Source organism: Henckelia pumila, chromosome 4, assembly GCF_033568475.1.
Source record: "Henckelia pumila isolate YLH828 chromosome 4, ASM3356847v2, whole genome shotgun sequence".
In the NCBI taxonomy this organism is placed as follows: Eukaryota; Viridiplantae; Streptophyta; class Magnoliopsida; order Lamiales; family Gesneriaceae; genus Henckelia; species Henckelia pumila.
Window position 1 is genome coordinate 138,976,974 of NC_133123.1, and position 13,901 is coordinate 138,990,874.

The following is a 13,901-nucleotide window of genomic DNA, read 5'->3' on the forward strand; positions in this document are numbered from 1 at the left end:
GTTTCTTGAACCTTGATGATTTTTTGATGTGACACCTATGATCTTGGGCGCACCTAAAAAAATAAAAATAAAATAAAAAAAATATAATAAATGTACAACTCCATCCGAGCCTTGACAGGATTTAAATCCTAAAAGAGCAAGATCAAGGCTAAGTATGCGGATAAAATGGGGTTGATGTTCCATCCGGGCTATAGACGAGGGGATTGAAATTTTAATCCTGTCTTAGTTGTAGCTAAGTTTGCGGGTAATTATTGGGGCTATTGCAATACCGAGTGCAAAATTCAGAGGTGCGTAATTATTCTCAAGAAAGTTGTGTTGTGTTGAATGATTGTTGAGAGGAGAGTTCTTGATGGTGTAGCTTACACTGAATTGTTTAAAAGGTCGGCGAACAGTCTTGAAACTTTGTCTTTTGAAGTTGCATGTAATTGGGGTAACATGGCACACACATACGTTCGCATTCGACTGAAGGTGTATCATTGATGATTGAGAGTCGCTATGAACTTATTTGTTAGATGAAAGTGGTTTTCTCTGAGGCTATGGTATGCGTGATTCGTCCTTTCTTATGTTTTCCTTGTGTTTATATTTTGTTTTGCATAACTTGCTCGAGGGCGAGCAAGGTTTAAGTATGGGGGTATTTGATAGTAGTGTTTTGTTTGCATTTTTAGTGTCGTTTTTATTAGTGTTTTGCATGCATTTTGTGTCATTGTTTGTGTTTTATTCTAGTTTTACTTTATGTCATGCATTGAGCTTCTTAACTTAGTTTTTATTCATTGTGTAGGAATTGCTATTTTGTTGATCGAAGAAATCGAAGTGCGTCCATGCGTCCAAAGAAAACAGCAGAGCAGAATTTTTCATCAGGGATGCATGCGCTCGATCCTGGAAATTCTTGGGATCGAGCGCGGTCATGTAATTCTGAAGGCAGTAGGATGCTCAAGATCTCTCGCTCGATCGGGTGAAAATCCCGGATCGAGCGAGCGCAAGGAAGTTTAAAGGCAGAGAGTTGAATATTTAGAATGCGCTCGATCCTGGGAATTGTCGGGATCGAGCGCGCGGGTCTGATGCGGGAAAAATTTGTAATTTTGGGAAATTCTTTTAATTAAGGCTCTAGACTTTTATTAGAGAATTAATTCGTTTTTGAGGGAGATTATCAGATTATTCTACATGCTTAGAACGCGAAGAACTCTCTGTGGACGGCTAGGTTTTCTCCCTTCTTTTCTTATTTTTTATTTTCTCTCATGAATTTTTGTAGAGAATTCATGGGTATTGTTGGCTAAACTTTAATACTTGGTTGAGGAAGACAAGACCCTTGATTTAGTTTATTCATGAGATTTTGATTTCCAATGTTTGATTTCTATCAAGTATCAAGAATTATTCTGAATTGATTGATATGCTTGTGTATGAGATTTTTAGATTAGCCATCTTAGAATTTCATTATACAAACAAAAGCTAAATTAGAATTCAAATCCGTAATTGTTTGAAACCTCTAATTTGCGAAGCAACTGCAATTAATATTTTCTGCTGTTGAATTTGCTAAATCGTGGGAATAATAATTGACTAGGCTAAATTCATCCGCTTGTGTATGGGTTGTCTAGCTTTATCAGTTTTACTAGTTTGAATGCTACCGTGGATTTAAATCTGATCGCTGGTATTGGGTTAGTCTATGGGGTAAGGGTTAACTTAGAACGCTTGTGTCTAGTTAACTAAAATTAAGGTGAAACAGGAATTAAATTTCCAATGATGAATATTTGATAGGATTAATTATTTTTAGATGATCAATGATTGAATAAATAATATCAAGGGTGTAGTCGACCGATACCAAGTCTTATTTCTTATTGATTTCTTCGGTCTTTTATTTAATTTTGCATGTTAGTAAATTTTAATTGCTTACAAGCTTCAGTAGTTAATCTCAACTCCCAAACCCCCCTTTTTACTATTTTAGTATTTTTCAAAGAACACTTTTAAATTTACCTTTTCTCGTGGGAACGATCCCTACTCACACTACTACGTTATTTGTTTATCTGATTGAGTCGGGTAATTTGGGCGTACACGATAAGCGCTACCAGGTTGTACCTAATATTGCGGAGCTCAGGAACGATATTCTATCTCAAGCTCACAGGAGTCAATTATCTGTTCATCCTTAAAGCATGAAAATGTATAAGAATTTGCGAACTAGATTCTGGTGGAAAGGGATTAAGAGGAGTGTGTATCAATTTGTTTCGAGATGTTTGGTTTGTCAACAGGTCAAGGCTGAACATCGACGACCAGGTGAATTACTGCAGAATCTTGAGATTCCCGAATGGAAGTGGGAGCATGTGACTATGGACTTTGTTACCCACTTGTCTATGACTTCGCATCAGTGTGATGCTATCTGGGTCGTTGTTGACCATTTGACGAAATCAGCATACTTTATTCCTTACAACTGGGAGTATTCTTATGATCGCATGGCACGCTTATATATCCAGGAGATAGTGCGATTACATGGGATTCCAGTGAGCATAGTCAGTGATAGAGACCCGCGATTTACCTCACGATTTTGGGGTAGTTTTCAAGAGGCGTTGGGTACCACTCTGAGTTTGAGCACTGCATATCATCCGGAGACTGACGGGCAGTCAGAACGGACGATTCGTACGCTGGAAGATATGCTACGTTCTTCTGTCATGGATTTTGGCTTATCTTGGCAGGATCAATTACCTTTGATCGAATTTGCCTACAATAACAGTTATCATCGTAGTATTAATATGGCACCTTTCGAGGCATTGTACGGTCGACGGTGTCGTACTTCGTTATTCTGGGATGAAGTCGGGGAACGACAAGTCGAGGGTCCTGAATTGGTGCAGCAGATTGTAGACAAGGTAGATTTGATCAAGCATAGGATCAAAGTTGCTCAAGATAGACAAGCCAGTTATGCTAATATTCGCCGCAGGCTACTTCAGTTTGAGTCTGGTGAATATGTGTTTCTCCGGGTATCACCTTTCAGGAAGGTAATGAGATTCGGCGTGAAAGGCAAGTTGTCTTCTCGTTTCATTGGGCCTTTCCAGATACTGGAGAAGATCGGAGATGTTGCATATCGTTTGGCTTTACCGCCAAATCTTTTCGATATACATAATATTTTTCATGTGTCGTTACTTTGACAGTATATAGCTGATGAATCTCATGTGATTCAGTCTACTAATATTCAGCTAGAGCCAGATCTGTCTTTTGTTGAACGACCAATCTGTATCCTAGACAGGAAGGAGAAAGTTCTTCGAAACAAGACTATACCACTTGTGATGGTACAGTGGCAGCGCCGAGGCATTGAAGAAGCAACTTGGAAAACTGAGAGTCGTATGCAAGCGGAATATCCTGAGTTGTTTGCTTTGTACTTTTGATTTACCATGTAAGATGTAATTACAGTTGTTGTAATAAAACATGGTTTGATGTTTCATATTGTTATCTTGATTTGTCTTTAGATGTTATTTCGCGGACGAAATATCTAAAGGTGAGGGGAATGTAGTAACCCAGAATTCATTTTAAGATAATAATATGTTAAACATGATTAAGGGTTGGTAATTAACAAATTCCGGGATTTAATCGGACTTCAGAAGCAAGAAACGAAATTTCATTATCTGAGCCAGTTCGAACGATCCGAAGAGGACTTCGGACGGCCTGAACTTGATCACCGGGGGCTCCGAAGGTGAGCTTGTTGACTTCGGAGTTAAGGCACGTTCGGACGATCCGAAGAGGACTTCGGACGGCCCGAACTCCCTTGTGCCAAGCAAGCAGGATTACTCAGCATGGTGTTTTGACAAGTGTCGGATTTAGGTCACTTCGGATGACCCAAAGAGACGTTCGGACGGTCCGAACTCGACGTGTCTCGCATGCAGACAGTGAGTTGGAACGGACGATCCGAACTCAGCTTCGGAGGATCCGAACTCGTCCGGAAATTTTCCTATAAATAGGGCTCGTTCGATTTCATTTTTAAATACGAATTCCCGAGTTTCTTTCTTCAGTTATATAGTGTGAGATATACACTTGAGGGCCCTATCGGTTATAATAGAGGTTCTGGAATAACCAAGGTGTGGTTATAGTCATCCGGGACTAGCGACTTCAAAGGGCTAACTACGGACGAAGGTATGGTCCGGGAATATATTTAAGTTTTGGGAGTACTTATTAGCTTAGTTAAGGCTTATAAAATTTATGTAGTGATACGGTGAACTTTTGAATATAGGCTTGGAACCTAGAATCTTACTTTACTTGAACTAGCCTAGAGGTACGTACACATTGACTGAGATTGCCAGCGAGTATACATGTTTATATGTTGCATTTATTTGGCATTATTATATGGCATGATGTATGATTTATCGCTTTCTATACTCATATGTCATGTGCATATACACATTGAGCCTATACCTTGTTATATCTGACTATAGAGCCGCTCAGCTCTATACTCGATAGTCTGTCACTGAGAGTACCGCGACGGCGGGGGCATTTATGTCTGTCTACTCTGGTGTACTAGACGAGTGTGGTTGCACCCAGAGGTTGATCCATGCGGTGGCAGCACTCATGTGGCGCCGGTTTTGAGCATGATTTTTCAGATGACCCGTTACCAGTCATCATGTTGCATGCATTATATACATATGTTTACTCATATTTATGTACCGGGCGTTAGCGCTCACGTCCTAGTTGTTATCTTGGACACCCTATTCCATGGGGCAGGTCGCAGGATGGACGGAGCTGGTAGTTCAAGGCAGGACTAGGGAGCAGGAGCCTTGAGGATTTTATTATACAGCAGGAGTCGATATAGCTGTATAATGTTTACTGTTTAAGATTTTCGATTTGGTTGTATCACTACAGATTTAAGCCTGGATTATGTTACTAAGCTGTTATGTAAATTATGGTTTTGTTTCCGCATATTTTACTCTGTTAAGTTATTTTGCTGTATTAAGTTTAATGCATGCTATTAGTTGCCAGCTAGTAGGTGATTCCATGTAGGGTCACTACAGTTCGGATACTTACTACCTGAAAGATTTAAAGGGAAAGATGATGAAGAAGCCTTGGAGCGCTTACAATTATGAAAATATTATTCTTAATGTTGCAAGTACAATTTTCCTTTAAGTTGTAATTTATGCAAGTTACATTCTATTTTTATCTATGAGCAGTTACTTTTTCGGAAATATTGATGTAAATGTGCCTCAGCTCATCACCTTAGTCACGCCTCTTAGGCACCTGACTTTGGTTCATCTCATCACCTTAGTCATGCCTCTTAGGCCCCTGACTTTGGTTTAGCTCATCACCTTAGTCACGCCTCTTAGGCCCCTGACTTTGGTTCAGCTCATCGCCTTAGTCACGCCTCTTAGGCCCTTGACTTTGGCTCAGCTCATCACCTTAGTCACGCCTCTTAGGCCCCTGACTTTGGTTCAGCTCCTCTTAGGCCCCTGACTTTGGTTCAGCTCATCGCCTTAGTCACGCCTCTTAGGCCCCTGACTTTGGCTCAGCTCATCACCTTAGTCACGCCTCTTAGGCCCCTGACTTTGGTTCAGCTCATCACCTTAGTCACGCCTCTTAGGCCCCTGACTTTGGTTTAGCTCATTGCCTTAGTCACGCCTCTTAGGCCCCTGAATTTGGTTCAGCTCATCGCCTTAGTCACGCCTCTTAGGCCCCTGACTTTGGTTCAGCTCATCACCTTAGTCACGCCTCTTAGGCCCCTGACTTTGGCTCAGCTCATCACCTTAGTCACGCCTCTTAGGTCCCTGACTTTGGTTCAGCTCATCACCTTAGTCACGCCTCTTAGGCTCCTGACTTTGGTTCAGCTCATCGCCTTAGTCACGCCTCTTAGGCCCCTGACTTTGGCTCAGCTCATCACCTTAGTCACGCCTCTTAGGCCCCTGACTTTGGTTCAGCTCATCGCCTTAGTCACGCCACTTAGGCCCTTGACTTTGGCTCAGCTCATCACCTTAGTCACGCCTCTTAGGCCCCTGACTTTGGCTCAGCTCATCACCTTAGTCACGCCTCTTAGGCTCTTGACTTTGGTTCAGCTCATCATCTTAGTCACGCCTCTTAGGTCCCTGACTTTGGCTCAGCTTACTACCTTATTTACGCCTCTTAGGCCCGACTTTGGTTCAGCTCCCTACCTTAGTCACGTCACCTCGACCCTGATTTTTGGGCTCAACTCAGTTACAGCACTTTGATTTCAGCTTTTAGCCCATTTTAGATACTCAAGTACAAATGGTGTTAGCAGGTTAATTAAACACACACTTGGTAATTATGAGGAGTCACTTCACATTGCTCTCATTTAGATGAGCTGGGAGTCAGGAAAATTTGGTTTGGGAGCTCAGGAGCTCGGGAGCCCATTTAGGCGATCTGAGAACATATGTCAAGTCAGGTCGGAAGTTTGGCTACGGCAGCTCAGCTCGGCTCTGGGAGCTCAGCTTGGCTCCTGAAGCTCAGCTCAGTCCAACGCCTCCGGGTGTTGGTTTATTTTAAAATAAGTACTTTGCTCCCCTTAGGGAGCTCAGCTCAGTTCAAAGCTTTCGGGTGTTGGTTTATTTTTAAATAAGTACTTTGCTCCCCTTAGGGAGCTCAGCTCAGTTCAACACCTCTGGGTGTTGGTTTATTTTTAAATAAGTACTTTGCTCCCCTTAGGGAGCTCAGTTCAGTTCAACACTTTCGGGTGTTGGTTTATTTTTAAATAAGTACTTTGCTCCCCTTAAGGAGCTCAGTTCAGTTCAACACTTCCGGGTGTTGGTTTATTTTTAAATAAGTACTTTGCTCCCTTAGGGAGCTCAGCTCAGTTCAACACCTCCGGGTGTTGGTTTATTTTTAAATAAGTACTTTGATCCCCTTAGGGAGCTCAGCTCAGTTCAACACTTCCGGGTGTTGGTTTGTTTTTAAATAAGTACTTTGCTCCCTTTAAGGAGCTCAGCTCAGCTCAACACCTCCGGGTGTTGGTTTATTTTTAAATAAGTACTTTGCTCCCCTTAAGGAGCTCAGCTCAGTTCAACACCTTCGGGTATTGGTTTATTTTTAAATAAGTACTTTGCTCCCCTTAAAGAGCTCAGCTCAGTTCAACGCCTCCGGGTGTTAGTTTATTTTTAAATAAGCACTTTGCTCCCCTTAGGGAGCTCAGCTCAGTTCAACGCCTCCGGGTGTTAGTTTATTTTTAAATGTTAATCTTATCTCCATTCAAGGAGCTCAGCTCAGCTCAGCTCAACATTTTTGGGTGTTAGTTGAGCTTAACACCTTTGGGGGTTAGTTTAGCTCAGCTTTTATTTCCAATTTGTAGGTCAATTCAGATAAATAAAAGACAAACAATGTAATAAATGAGTTTGCATAGTAAAGCGAGAAATTAAATGTTTACATCCCTCATAACAAAAATCAATGCTCATTCTCTCCCTCCCCTTCACCCTGCTCAGCCTCGCCCTCACCTTCCTTAACTGGCTCTCCTGAGGTGAGGGAGAGGGCAAACCCATCCAAATCCAGAAAATCTACAGGAACCCCTTCAGGAGGGTAACCTGCCGCCCTGAACTGCTGGGTACAGCCCTCGAACCCTTTCGATAAGTAGCCATAGGCTTGGACAGCAACCTCATCCATGAACTCGTCCGACTTTAGGAAGCCTTCTTTGAAGCCTTCAGCTCCCTTGGCCAGCTCGGTTCGGGACATCTCTAGCTCTTGGAGGGCTTGAGAAAGCTGATCCTGGGAACCTTTAAGTTCACCCTGCAAGGCTTCCTTCTGCACCTCGGAGACTCGGAGGTCATTCAACTGCTTCAGTCGGTCGGCCTGGAAGCCCATCCGCATATCCTCCATTTGAGCTCGGAGAGTGGCCACCTCCTTGTTATGAGCCAGCTTTAGAACCTCAAGCTCTTGGTTCAGCTTAGCAAGATGAGTATCAAAACTCCTGGTGTCCTTGATGAGTTGCTTCCGAGCAATGGAAGCTCGGAGGGACACCTCGGCGTTCAGTGCGGCAGCCTGGCATAGGACAGAGATCATTTTGAGCTGAGTATAAAGTGCTGAGCTTAAAGTAAATAGAGTATAAATCACCTCAGCGGAAGCGGTGTTGGAGCGCTGTAGGAGCTCAGCCCAGTCAAGGTTCTTCACAAAGTCATCGGCTTGAGAAAGCATGTCCCGAAGGACTGATCCTACTGCTGGGGTAGGACCTACCCCCACTATCCGAAGCTCATCATGGTACATGTCAAAAAAATTGGAGCGGCATCGGACCACAGGGGTTTGAGGCTTCTCCGACCTGAACTACCGAAGAGGCACTACCTCAAGAATGGTATATTTTCCCGAATTCAGCTCTACTATTTCGGGGTGGGGGCTGGATACATCACGCCTCTTAGAGCCTTTGGAAGGGGAAGAGGATGGCTCGGAGGCAGCAGCAGCAGCGCGGGGCAAAGCAGCTTTGGATTTGCCAGAGGTAGCTTCAGCCTTGCTCCCTGGCTGAGCTGGTGTCTTCTTCTTCTCTAGCATCCTCTTCATTGCAGCATTCATGACTCTTTTTTCTGAGCAAGTAGAAAGGAGGTCAGTAAAAAAAAAAAAGAAAGAGAGCAAGGGCGGGGAAGGGCCATACCTAAATTTCCTCGGACCGAGACATCGGCCGAGCTGAGCCCATGGTGACAGAGCAGATCTTCTGCCAGAAGGGCAGAAGTATCGAAGCACCTTACCCCTATAGCCCTTAGGGCTCCAGTAAACAACTCCCCCTGTCGAAAGCCCGGGGCAGGAACAGGCAGGAGGGGGAGAGTTTCCCTCCAAGCTGAGCATATGTCCCAGGCATCGGAGGGATGAACAAAAAAGAAAGAGATTTTCCAGTTTTTGTTTGAACTGGGAGAGCCCTTAAAAAATTTACAATTAGGTCGGCAAGAGAAGTAAAAAGGGCCCTCCTCAGAGCGTTTGGGGAGCAAAAAGTTACAGATAGTAAAACAAGTTACTTCAAAGCCTAATGTTCTGAAGAGAACTATAAAGCTGCACAAGGTTCGGAATGAGTTAGGGGTGAACTGCCCTAAGTGAAGCTCATAATAACGGCTGAGTTGCTGGAAGATGAGAGGCAGGGGAAACCTAAGATTAGCTTCTAATTGATCTACATAAAAGGTGTAATATCCTTCTTGGGGATTGTCAGCTCGGTCATCAAGGTCAGGAATAATGAACTCATATTCCTTGGGAGCATGGGATAGAGCTCTTATTTTGTCCTCATCCGAAGCATCTAGCTCGGAAGGATACAGCTCAGACCACGGCGCCGCAGGGACATCAGGGTCATTGCCCGAGTCAACATCCTGAGCTGAGGTCGAGGGGCGAGCAGGGTCCTGGCCTGTAGGCTCTCCTGCGGGAGTAAGAGCGAGGGAATCAAATTGATCCACCTCACGGAATACTTCGTCTGAGCTTCCAGAGTGAGCTCGGGAAGAAGTGGCCATGAAAGGAATACTTACTTAGGAAGCTCGGAAACTTGAGAGAAAGGTAAGAAAGTGAGGAAGCTTGGAAAAGGGAATTCGAGAGAGAATTTACGGAAGTGAAGAAAGTGAAAATGAAGTTTTCACAGCAAGGGGCTATTTATAGAAAGCTCGGGTTAAATCGAACCGTTGAAATTAGACAGGTGTACGGCTCAGATTCTTTGAAAAAGTTACCGTCACCTAGTGCTTGTCAGAGTGACAGCTGGGCTCGGTGGAGCACCTCAGCTCGGCATTCTTTTAGGGTCATCTCAGAATAAAAACGAATTTCGAGTCTTTGACCTCAATTCGACTTTTATGGGAGGGACTTGTGATACCCAGAGGAGGAAACCACCTCAGCTCATCGATAACCCTAATATAAAAGGAACATCCCTAATCAACCAGAACCGGTTCAGGAGCTCAGCTCGGGAGCTCGGAGCTCGGCCAAGCTCCCCACAATAATTCCCAGCTCGGGTCGGGAGATCAGCTCGGGAGCTCGAAGCTCGGCCAAGCTCCCCCACCATAATTCCCAGCTCGGGAGCTCGGAGCTCGGAGCTCGGAACTCGGCCAAGCTCCCCCACCATAATTTACAGCTCGGGTCAGGAGCTCAGCTCGGGAGCTTGGGGCTCAGCTCAGCCCCAATATTAGTAGGGAGTTAGCTTAGTAAATGGGTTCGACAACCTTGGTGAGCTAGCTAAGATGTTAGGATCAATGTTTAGGACGAGTTCAGGAGATCAGTAATAACTCACTCACCCCTTTTTATATGACCCCCGGGGGAGCAGCAATATAGAGTCTTATTGATGACAGGTCAGCTCGGATAAAATGTACATGTCGATATTTTCACGGTCAAGCTAGATTCAGACGAGATATCCTCCTATATATTCGGGATTGCAATCCCGGGATTCTCGAGTTCCTGATAAGGAAGGTAAGCGTAAGATTCGGAGTCCTCTCCTATAAATACCAGGTTCACTTTCATTATTTGGATCCTAATTTTCACTCGTGTACACACACCACTCTCTATATTTCGCTATCCTAGCATCTGACTTGAGCGTCGGAGGGAATACGCCGGAACACCTTCCGGCCCCCCCTTTAACACTCTTGTTCGTGGTTTCAGGTCAGCAACAGGTCATCATTTATTGGAGGAGTTTTGTTAACGCGGCTAATTAGCTCATCCAATAAGATCACTTTATTGAAGTATATCAATACCGATGACAAATTTCTGAGGGTCGACGTTTTGTATTCATTGGGATCTTGTGCACAACTTCCATTTCCCATGTCTTCACGAAATTCTGAACTTGCTCCTCGAGTGATCCCATTCCCTCGGGCCATATACCTTTCCGTTCAAATTAATAATAATGATGATAATGATAATAATAATAATAAAACACAATCAATTCATATAATTTTGACCAATATAATGTTGATAAATTTAATTATTCTGCCAAAAAATTGTTTTTTAGTATTGTATGTTTGTCACTTTGCGATTGTGGTCATCTACATTTTCAGATTTCAGTTTTAGTCCGTTATCTTTATTTTTTTTGGTAATTTTAGTCCTTTTTTTGATGTGACGCTAATGTGACACCAATGCAGTGCTGATGTGGAGTTGACGTGTATAGTATCACGTAAGTATTTTCGAATAAAAAGGACTAAAGTTGCCAAAAATTGAAACATGCAGTATTAAAACTGAAATGTGAAAACATAGAGGAACGAAATCGTAAAGTAACAAACATAAAGGACCAAAATTGCAATTTTTCTTTATTCTGCATACGAGTCTTTGTTCACTTAGGTAGTGTTTTGGAGAGCTTATAAGAAGCACTCTCAGCTTTTCGTTAACAAAATTTTACAAAATTACAAATTTTTGTTAACGAAAAAACTGAGAAATGTTTCTAAGAATCTTCCCAAACATTGACTTAGTCAAATAAATAAATAGTTAAAAGGGATAGTGCATTAACAGTCGGTGATTATTTTTTTTATACGTTCAGTTACGTATTAGTTGTTGAAACTACTCGTTTCCAGAAAACAAGATATTTCACAATCCAAAAGTTCAGCAAAACACTTACGAATAGCAAACCAAAGGAAATAATCAGAAAAACAATAAAACTCAAGAACACAGGGAATTACTTGGTTCGGATTATACAAATCCTACATCCAAGGTTCTGGGATCAATCCCATAAGAATCCACTAATCAACAAACCAGATATAGTTCAATACAACCCTCGACAATATGAATCTCCAGCTATAAACCAGCTTAGAACAGAATCAAAACAAGAACAGAAGCATACTCCTTATTCAAGATTCCAGCAGCCAACAAAGAGCCTCTTCGATTGAATCTGTAACCCAGAAGTAAGCATACACGTTCTTAGAGGATTTTGAATGAAACAAGATGTGAATCAGAAGCTCTCGATCTCTCGTAGAGAAAGAATGAAAAACTCTCTTGCTCTTCAGATCTAAAACTTCAAGATGAATGACTCAAACCGAGAAAACTCCTTTTTAACTGATCTTAGCTCACTTAACTGCCTAACTACCAAGGCTTTTAAATCTCAGCCTTTAGATCAACTAATTAATCAATAAGAAAGATCTTGACCGTTAAATGAAACTAATGCTAAGTCAACACTAAGTCTTCACAATTCTCCACCTTTGACTGATTTGCTTTCATAACATGAATTCTATGAAATCCCAGTATTTAGGAGTGTATCTTACTCCACCAGTTTGAGCAATCCCAAAGCATGTTTGAGTTTGCTCATAGGCACCACCTTTGTTAAAATGTCAGCTGGATTAATCGATGTATCTATCTTTTGGATCTTAACTAGACCTCTTGATATAATATCCCTCACAAAATGCAACCTCACGTCTATATGTTTTGTCCTCTCATGAAAGACTGAGTTTTTAGATAAATGAATTGCACTCTGTGAATCACAAAAGATAGTAACATCCTTTTGTTTAAGTCCCATTTCTGATACAAAACCAGTGATCCAAATCCCTTCCTTAACTGCTTCGGTTAAGCTGATGTACACTGCTTCAGTAGTTGATAAAGCTACCACATTCTGCAAGCTAGATTTACAACTCACCACATTTCCTCCAACTGTGAAAACATATCCAGAAATTGATCTCCTTCTATCTAAATTAGCAGCATAATCAGAATCACAGTATCCAGTGACTCCAAAAGAATTCGAAGTGTGATCTGTGTATGTTAACTTTAGCTGTGTGGTTCCCTTTAAATACCTAAGTAGCCATTGCATTGCTTTCCAATGTTCTCTACTAGGTTTGCTCATGAATCTACTTACCAGACTCAAGCCATAGGTGATGTCTGGTCGAGTTGAAATCATCAAGTACATTACACTTCCTACAGCATTAGAATAAGGTATATTTTTCATATGAATGCTCTCTAATTCCTCCTGATCCTGTTGTACGGCCATAAGCTTGAAATGAGCACCAATAGGAGTGCTAACAGCCTTTGATTCAGACATCTTGAAGAGATTCAATACCTTATTAACATATCTTCCTTGTGACAATGTCAAAGTTCTAAGCTTTCTGTCCCTTCGAATCTCAATTCCTAAAATCTGTTTTGCTGCACCGAGATCCTTCATCTCAAATTCAGAGTTAAGCTGATGTTTCAACCTCTGAATTTCCCTTAGATCTTTACATGTTATAATCATGTCATCAACATAAATCAATAAGTAGATATAAAACTGATTTTGAAGCTTCCTGAAATAAACACAACTATCATATTTTGATCTCATATATCCCTGCTGTAGCATGAAGACATCAAAACCTTTATACCATTGCCTAGGTGATTGCTTTAAGCCATAAATTGACTTCTGCAGCAAACACACTTTTCCAGCTTGAGGATCTGTTTCAAAACCTTTTGGTTGAGCCATTAGTATCTTTTCATCAAGATTCCCATGTAAGAAAGCCGTTTTGACATCTAACTGCTCAAGCTCCAAATCTTGAATTGTTGTGATTGCAAGTAAAATTCTAATAGATGAGTGTTTTACCACTGGTGAAAAAACCTCATGATAATCAATTCTTTCAACCTGAGAGAATCCTTTTGCAACCAATCTGGCCTTAAACCTTAGCCCTTCAACTCCTGGAACTTCTGGTTTCCTTTTAAACACCCACTTACAGCCTATCACCTTCTTGTCTTTTGGTTTATCAATTAACACCCATGTGTTATTCTTGATTAAAGAACTAAATTCATCTTTCATGGCTTTCAACCATTTTTCACTGTCCTTACTGTTCACAGCCTCTTCATAAGTATTAGGTTCTTCTAAATCCATCAAATCAGCTACATTTAGTGCAAAGGCTGTGAATTCGGAAGATGCAAATCTAGCAGGCAATCTAATTTCTCTTCTAACTCTATCTCTTGCCAGTAGATAGTCATCTTGTTGATGGTCACTGAGTGTCTCATCACTGTGATCCTCTTTTATTTCATCCAATACATCAGTGTCATTCTGTGATCTCTTATTTTCTGTATGATTCATGTCAAAAAATTCTTCAAATTGCTTG